We start from the raw sequence: 9616 nt of genomic DNA, 5'->3' as shown, positions 1-9616 counted from the left end.
GTCTCCTCTTGAGCGTGTGGTTTCGCCCGAATGTTATTTTAGGCAGCATTCAAGAGGGAAAGCTCGACAAAGTCAAGCCAAACCAGTTGTTTTAAATGTATATTCATCCTTAAGGCAACAATATCCGGACAAGACAAGACGTGAGGTGATGAGCATGACGTCGGTGGTGACAGGTGTCAGTGAACGTACGCGGCGAAGAGGTTTTTTCTTTTTTTAACGGGTAATATGGAAAGACCAGGCAGAAGAGGTCCCTTGCTAAAGGAAATCGTTCAAGAATGGTGGTGTTGGCTGATTTCTCCAAGCGACTTATTCGCCAGAAAGTACACGAGTTTTACCTTCGCAATGAACTTCCAACCTCAAAAAAAACTGGCGCAGGCAATAAGAAGTGAGAGTGATTTACTGCCGATGAGCGCTCGAACTGTGTGTCGGGTGTTGAATGATTTGGGTTTTGAGTTTAGGAGGAGGAAACGATCGTCTGTATTGCTGGAGAGGGAAGATATTGTTGTTTGGCGACACAAGTATCTCCGCGCTATAAAAAGGTACCGCCGCGAAAAGAAACATTTATTATTTGGACGAGACATGGGTCAACGCGAGACACATTTTGAATAAATCGTGGGAGGATACCACTGTGCGAAACCACCGCCAGACTATCGTTGAAGGGCTTGTTTACTATTCCCTGAATGAATAAAACAACTTTCAAACAAAGATAATCTTTTGCTTCAATGAGGCTCCTTTTTTTATTTACCACTAAAACTAAAAAACTAACTCTCTAGCCTTCTTAAACCCGAAGGTTCATGGCTGCAGCAACACAGGCCTTCCATCTTTCCCTATCTTGAGCAAGATGTATATACTCTTTTCCATCCCTACCGATTTCCCTTAGGTCCCAAAAATGGCATATATTTGTGAGAAGTGCATGCCCTTCTCTAGCAAAAAATAAGTTTAATTTTGGATACAAAATTGTACTGCACATTCCGGATTTTCAGAAAGTTATTTTACGTAACATACTTGTCGTTAACTGGTACATTGTATAAAACCATCAATAACAAATCACGCTGTTTGTTGTGGCATATAAACTTCAAGTTTATATGTCTTATAAGCAACGGATGCTTGCAAATGGTGCAACAAACTTTTTAATAAATTTAATCTTTGTAAACCAAAAGCAATAACTCACCATAGATTCAAGGGACGCTTGTCGTTTACTTTTACTTTCTTTCTTTTTGATCGCTGGATACAACCTAATTCACACACCCTCATGTTTCGAATATATTTCGCGATTAAACAATAACATATTTATTTATTTATTCAAAGTTTCAGATACAGCACTTATAAGGCCATTTTACACTGAAAACTCTAACAAATAACAAGAACAAGTCAAGATGGTTTAAGATAAAAACAAGAAGAGTTAAATATAAACATAAGGCATAAACAAGGAAACAAACAAAGATTTACATATTCATTTTTAGGGAAGATCGGAAAATGCTTTCAGGGGCAAAAATGTCTATGTTTGTGGGTAGTTTATTGTAGAACTGGGGCAGCCTGTGGAATAGAGCTCGCTGTATAAGGGAAAGCCTAGCTGTGGAGGTGTGGAACAATTCAGTGTTTCGGGTCGATCGAGAGGGAACTCTGAAGTTGAATTCTGTAAGAAGAAATTCAGAACTTAATTTTCCATTGATGATTTTATAGAAAAAATTCATATCGCGTCGGGTCTGCAGTAACTGAATGTTCAAAGTAATCAGGATGTCAGGTTTCTGAGGATGCCGCAAAGAAGGAATTCTATGACGAACAATGGCGGTAAAGAAGCTGAGGACAGAATCCATGCTAGAAAGATTTGTATTGGAAGCCATGGCCCAGACTGGAGAACAGTATTCGAGAATCGGAGAAATGAATGACTTGAAAAACAGGCTAAGAGAAGTTGGAGTATCAATTTCAGTGAATCTGTAGAGGAGGCCTAAGAGGCGCATTGCACTTTTAGTTGTAGCTGCGGTGTGTTCCTTAAAGTTCAGTTTTTCATCTATGATAACACCTTGATCTTTTTGGATCGCAACTGTAGTAATATAATTGTTTTCAAGAACATAATGAGAATGTATTTTGTTCTTTTTTAAAGAGACTGTGAGGGAGGAACATTTCTGTGGGTTAAGTTGTAGATTCCACTGCTTACACCATGTGACAAGTTTATGCACAGAAAGTGATTTAAAAATTAAAAAATGTGTGGTTTAGAAGACTAAAGAAGTAGAAATACATTCCGCTTGACATGCATGTACAGGTTTCGATGTGTTGGCAATACTGCCGATTCTCTCATTGTCTGCGATACGAAGAGCTCGGCGGTTCAGGTAAGACTGGCATGGATGATTCTGAGCGCCGTACTCGCGCGGATTAATACATAAAACCTGCTGCAAACTTGACCTGACGCGCGGCTTACAACAAACAGTGGGAAGAAAAGTACAGTTGGTTGGAGTATAGACGGTGTTAAAGGCGGAGCTACTGCGGAGCATGCGCACTCGTTTGGTCCCCCTCGAACATCCGGTTACGCTATGGACGTTAATATGAAAGAGCAAGGTGGAGATTCTTTTACAAGGAAATAGGGTGTCAACTGTGTAGCATATGGTTGTACAGTTCGATCGGGAACAAATTTATTGAGTCAAGTATCACTTCGTAGGTTACCGAAGGACGTAGAGAGACGAAACCTGTTGATACAAGCAGAACAAAAAAGGATTGGTACCCGGAAAGTATTTGTACGACTTGCATTTTGTTAAGCATGTTGATCGTTTATCTGCGTATTGTGTTGTGGTGAAAAGCACGCCTCTTAGTGAGATTTCAAACCGAAGCGACACGCGACAGCAGTGGTTCGTACCGAAGTGACAAGCGACACAGGCCCATTTAGTCTATAAATAAGCATTTACCGCTCATGGGAAATCAAGTCTCAGGCGGCACAATACACGCCATTGGGAATCTGAGCGACACGTGCAGCTTGTCGTGTCGCTTCGGTTCGAAAAATTTCATTGATTTCGATTGATTGATTTAGTTTATTTTACTTCGCGTTTTGTGCCTCTTGGCTAATTTGCGAAGATGGGGATGAGTGATGAAATGATGAAATTGATGAATGGACATTCACAAACAACCAAGCCCGAGCGGGATTCGAACCCGGGACCCTTGGCGTCGCAGCGCGATGTGCTAACCGCTCGGCCACAGGGTCCGGCGAAAAATTTCATTGATCACTGAGGATTCACTTTTAAGTGGCACGGAGATTACACCCCGAAGCGACAAGCAACAGCCCCTTTACTCTAAAGAAAACAATTCACCTTGCATACGGATACAACAGACCGAGGCGACACGATGCATGGTGCTGACAAAACAACAGTCCAGTCCAAGCGACACGTGCATTTTCTCGTGATGAATTGGTTCGAAAGGAAGCTTTCAGACTGCAGCGATACATGTTTCTTTTGATTTTGTGTTTTTAAGTCCACTTTATGCACAGTATGGCTAATCGCGACTGGACCTACAGTTTAAAGTGGGATCCGAACCACTTGTGCCTCCACCGGGTATCGAACCCAGGACCCCTTGATTACAAGGCAATGACGCTACCACTGCGCCATCGGGGAGGCCAGATACATGTTTCTTGGAAACCAACATTCAAAAATAAACAACACTTTCCGAATTAAAGCGACACGACAAATTGGAGGTATCGCTTGTCGCTCGGACTGGGCAGTTTTACTGTGCATTGTGTTGCCCCGGTCTGTTATTTGCGCAAGCGTGGCTGGTGAATGGTTTGCTTTAGATTCAATTCTTCTGTACGAAATCCCGATATCGCTTGTCGCTTCAGTCTGAAAACTCCCTTGTTGTTTGAAGTATATTCGTGCAAGTGAAAGTGACATTCCATATCATAGGTTTTCCCTAAATCCTTCAGGCGGAAAGGCGATGTTGAAAGCACATATATTTACTTTAGCATTTGTTATGTGTCATTACTTCTGCAGATTTGTTGGCAAAGATTCACTTAAGCTTTACTTTACTTTAATCTACTTTACTTTATAATATAATAATATCACTAGTTTTGTACAATTATCTTTCCCTCACTTTTCCATTTACAAAATAATTTAATATATGTAAACTTTTTTTACGTTTTGAGTTCGTCGTGCCTGTACATGAGACACTTGTATGTTATGTATTATGCTATACAACTGGCGGCCACAAAGACACGTCATATTTTAATAATCTGCTCTGCAGTTGATCATCCAACGGATTCTAGACGTCCACTCCTTCATAGTAGAACTTTAACAAATACCTTTCTTGACTTTCGTCGCACAGCTGATGAAAACAAGCGCTCATTTCTTACTTCGTGTGCCGGTGAATCTGCACTGGCAACAACGGGGACTGGCGTAAACCGGAAGTTCCGGGGGGACCGGGCAAGACCTCACCAATGTTTATGTTTACATTTTTAACACGGTCTATAGTGGAGAAAAAGGAGGTGCGTTTTGTAAACTATGTCAAAATTCCATGAAGAAGGACGCAAAAGTTCTGCAAAGGACAGGTGGCGTGTTCATAAATGCTCCTTTTATATCTTTTAGAAAAGCTTTGAAAAAAAATGGGAAATTAGAGAAACATGAACACTCTTCAGCTCATACTGTAAGTGTACAAACGGAAAACCTCAAAAGGCAGGCTATGAAGAAACCCGTTTATGCTCAAGGTGTTCAACAGAGTGAAAGTGAAAGAGTGTTAAGCAGAAAATGTTTGAAAATACTTTGCAGGATCTTGTACTTTTTGGTGAAGGAGAAGTAGCTTTCTCTACTAAATATGAAAGCATCACTGAAAGAATTCTGGATCAAATGAGTCATGAATTTAAGGTGTGGAGAGAAGCTCTGAGTGATAGATCGAATTACAGCAGTAAGGACACAGCATGTGAATTGCTGGTGTGTTTGGCGAAGTATTGAGGGAGGAACTGAAGAAAACGTTGAAAAACAAGAAGTTCTCCATTTTGGCAGATTAAAGTGTCTGAGAAATGAAACGGAGTTAAGTATAATGCTCAGAGTTGTTGAGGATAAAGTCTCCGTGGAAAAGTTTTTGTCAATAGTTAAAATTCCTATTGGAAGGGCAAAAACTATTGCAAATATTATTGATGAAGAGCTTGCTGCTCTTGATTTAACATAGATGATATTGTTGCTTTCGGCTTTGATGGTGCATCAAATATGGCTGGGAATGTTGAAGGTGTGTGAAAGAAGCTTTCGGAAAAGGCTCACAAAGACATTCTGTATATGCACTGTAGAGCACACATTTTGTCTTTCCACATTGAATTACTAAGTATACTTAGGCCACCGCATCCTACTTTATTTTTGTTACTGTACGTTATTTCCCACCTGTAACGCTCAGCGTCAAGTTCATTGACGAACCACAAACGACCACTGGTAATTCTCAATGTTAAACGCACATATGTTGTATTTCGCAGATGAGATTCACAACGCCCTCCCGGTTCTCTGGAACCCCCCAGGAGCAAATTTTCTGAAAGAAACACTGCATGGGCGCCGAATGATCTAAATGAAAAAAATGTTGTGAAAGAGAGAATGACTTGGCGCCCCGTGATATTATTTGCACCCTGTTAGGGGCAAAGGGGGGGAAACCATTGACGGCCAAGGGAACCTGCAGAGGGGGCACAGAGGAGCAATTGCCCCCTTCGATTTAAAATTTTATGCAAATTAAAATACACTTCGTAAAATGTTCTTGCTTGCTTCGTTCGCAAAGTCTGCTTTTCTTGGTTTCGTCAATTTCAGAGCTGTAGCTAGAGGGTGGCGGGAGTCGGCCATGGATGCCGAGCGATCTAAATGAAAAAAAGTTGCAAAAGAGAAAATGCCATGGTGTGCAGTGAATTATTTGTGCATTATTAAATCAATATTGTTTTCAAAAATTGGATCTAAAAATGTTCTTACTCGCTTCGCTCGCAATATAATTGTTCTCTGTAATGTAATGTATTTAAATAATATGTGTTGTATATATGTATTGAATAAACTTTGAATACGTACACAATTAATGTTAGCATGTTGCATATGTATTTTCTTATTTTATGTCGCTCCTTGTTGCATATGTGTAAAACATATCTTGTACATGAAAGTTATACATGTTATATGTACAAAAATAATTATCTTCGGAATGCATTTATCATTCATTTTCTGCCATTCAAAAATACAGTTCATGTGCTTGTTTTCCATTATTAGCTAACGTGAAACTGACCGTGTTGAAAAATATTTCAAATAGTTTGTTCCAAACAGATGCTTTAGCACCGACTTCTACACCTTCTTTGCGTAATTTATGAGGATAATAACGTTTTTGATACTACTACTGCGACCACTAGTAATAATAATAATAATAATAATAATAATGCCATTATTGTTGTTGTTGTTGGTACGTTTTTCCAGGTACTTGCCCCCCCCCTCTCAGACAAAAAATCGTGGTTGCGCATCTGCCTGTGCTTTGAATCAATTATAACTTAAAAATGAATTAGTGATTTTTGAGGAGCCAACACTATGATGGAGGGAAGTACGTCTCGCTTGCTCACTACCTCAAAAAATACCTTGGTTGCCCCTACCTGGAAAAATTCCTGCAGACGTCCATGCTGATAGAGACTTTTTTTCACGAAATTTATGTAGTCCGATATGTGGTGGTATCTTCGAAATCATTTCAAAGGAACAAGAAATAATATCTATCTTCAAACGTGTCGCATATCGGATCAAATAATGATAGATACATACACAATAATACAGTTTAAATTTCACTTGTTGGTACAGCACCCGAACATCAAATTCACCATGGAGACCGAGGCCAACGGCAGTCTTCCCTTCCTGAACATCCTCATCACACACAAACCGGACGGGACCTTAGGACACAGCTGCAAATTCCAAACAACTACACATAATTTATTTCCAACGTATGATCAATTTATTCAGCAGCCATATGGAGGCAACACAGCTAATGAATAAAATCACAGTGTGCGGGGACGTGGGATAGTCCAACGACGTAAGAAATTATGTCCCTGGAACTTGCATCTGCTTGAAAACACTTCAATCTCTTTAGTGGGGCAATTGCCCCCCGTGCGCACTCTTATGCGCATTTCTAGTGCTTATGCGGCCCCTTAGAGTTTGTTCGTACCAGTGCTCGAAGTGGAAATTCATAGCTGGGTGCGGGCCTCCTTGATGGCGCAGTGCATAAAGAGGACTTAAAACACCAAATCAATCAATCAATCATAGCTGGGTGCACCCTCTCAGGGCCCCTAAGAAAACACACAGCGCCCCCCCCCCCCAACTTCTCACAATCGGCGCCCCGTTGAGGAAAATTGCCACCGTCCTCTTGGTAGTCCCAGTCCGGCACTGGCTGGTAGAATGTTTCCAAGAAAATTTTCACAGCTGGGGGAGATAGCATCCCCTGCGTTCCCTCCACTTCGAGCATTGGTTCGTATTCGTAGCGGTAGCCGCAGTTTTTGTTTCGGTGTATGAATGGGGCTGTTCATTGCCAAACTATTCCGGTGGCGGCGCCACCCCTGTTGTGTCCCTAAATAATTTCGTGCGTCATTTGGTTGCCCTAAACTTTACATTGGAGCTCGGTGGGGTGTCTATTCAAACGTTATTTTCAATAAAAATGGGTTTGGCAAAGCTTTAAGATTATGTAGCCAGTCATAAGTTTCCGAAAATTACATTCTCCTGAACCTAAGAATTAATATATTAAAGCGCAACGTAATGGTTGCGAAAACGATATAAATATAGTACGTTTATGCCCAAAGAATACTAAACTCGACGTCATTTGGGTCGTCTCTAGCTGCCATGGGTCGATAATACAAAAATTTAGATTTTTGCATGTGTAATTCAACGGCGGGAAACTCCCAAAATTATAAAGACAAAATGTATTATATAAGTGCGTAAAAGCATGATATACAGTGCGTCCATTTCGATCTTCAGCCGAGAGATCGGGAGAAGCGTGGCGGGCGGCGCTTGCGGAGATGCCGACATTTGCGGCCTGTAACGCCCGCTTATTTTTATGGACATATGCAGATATTTCTATAAATATTGGAAAACGAGCACTAACCTGTGTTATAATTTATCATCTGTAATTCATCCAAGTTCTGCCCTTATATACACAAAAAATACGCTTTAAAAAACAATGTAAAGAGCCACAGATAATAAAACATTTTAATCATAGGTTTGACCAGTAACGTCCTGCTTAAGTTTATATCCTTGAAAGAGTTTTGTGTCGATGGGGATCGTTTGGAGGTTTCGAATGTGCAACACTGTATCAAGATTACGCTGTAGACGAAATCGTTAAAAGTCAATGGTGTTCGTGAGCTTCCTTGCAATCCGAAATCTCCGAGCTCGAGTTTTTTTGTTTCTTTCGCGACAGAGCTGTGAATATAGTGGCGAGCAGGTGTAAACCAAGAGCGTGTTAATTTCGTACTGTGCGCAAGAGTGTTATTATTGGTTACTTGCCGTTACTTGTTTGTGTTATTGCAGTGCGTATGTGTGTTGTGTCAGTAAGAGGATTGGAATGCCAGCCGCAAGGTTCACGTTACGAGGGGGGCTGATAAGTTCTCGGCCCGACCTAGAAGGACTTTAGCTACAGGCACGAAAGTTTCAGGCTATTCAACGTATTCTCCCCGAAAGTCTACACACTTGGCACTTGGTGCATATCAGTTTGAACAACTCTTATAACACAGGTTAGTGCTCGTTTTGCAATATTTATATAAATGTCTGCATATGTCCATAAAATTAAGCGGGCATTACAGGTCGCAAATGTCGGTATCTCCGTCAGCGCCGCCCGCAACGCTTCTCCCGATCTCTCGGCTGAAGATCGAAATGGACGCACGGTATATTATTATACACTATGACTGACATTATGCCCTATCCGATAATTTAATATAAACGTATCAGGCACGTGCCCATGATTTTCGTAAGGGGGGGTTATGAATCCAACACATTTTCCAGTTCACGGGTCAAATTTCTTGTAATAAATTAGATAATTAATATACTTGGATTTTACTCCAATTAGTGTTGCCCACGGGACGAGACGGGACAGGCTTTTAAAAATTCGAGACGAGACGAGATTGACCATGTGTCATAAGACAAACGAATATTTTCGAGACGGGACAGCATTTCCACGAGACTCCACGAGACGAGACAGGCCAAAGTCTTGTCTCGTGGGCAACACTAACTCCATGGATGCTTCATGTTTTTATTGCATTATATAAAAGCACCTGCTTGAATATTTCCAAATTTTTAATATTTTATATTTAGTTGCTCAAATATAATTTTTAAACAAAAAATATGTACACTCAACATTGTAACAACATTAAAGAGATTAAGACTACTTGATGTCTTAAAGACGGTAATAAATAAGGTACCACAGTTCAAGAATTTAAATTCTGAAATTTAGGCATCGAGGTTTCTGTGCGAGTTCTGACAATATGTCGTCACAAGTAACTTTTATATCCCGGTGAATGTTCAGAGCAGCTAACCCATTTAATCTTTCTTCGCAAATGGTATTTCGAAGATAGGTCTTCAACCGCCTCAAAATTGAGAATGATTTCTCATTTGATGTTGTTGTTACCGGGTATGTACATAATATGCGCAAACGTGTGTTTACCCAG

This window comes from Lepisma saccharinum, chromosome 2, assembly GCF_977018435.1.
Source record: "Lepisma saccharinum chromosome 2, izLepSacc3.1, whole genome shotgun sequence".
Taxonomy (NCBI): Eukaryota; Metazoa; Arthropoda; class Insecta; order Zygentoma; family Lepismatidae; genus Lepisma; species Lepisma saccharinum.
Note: the sequence above shows the minus strand (reverse complement) of the source record.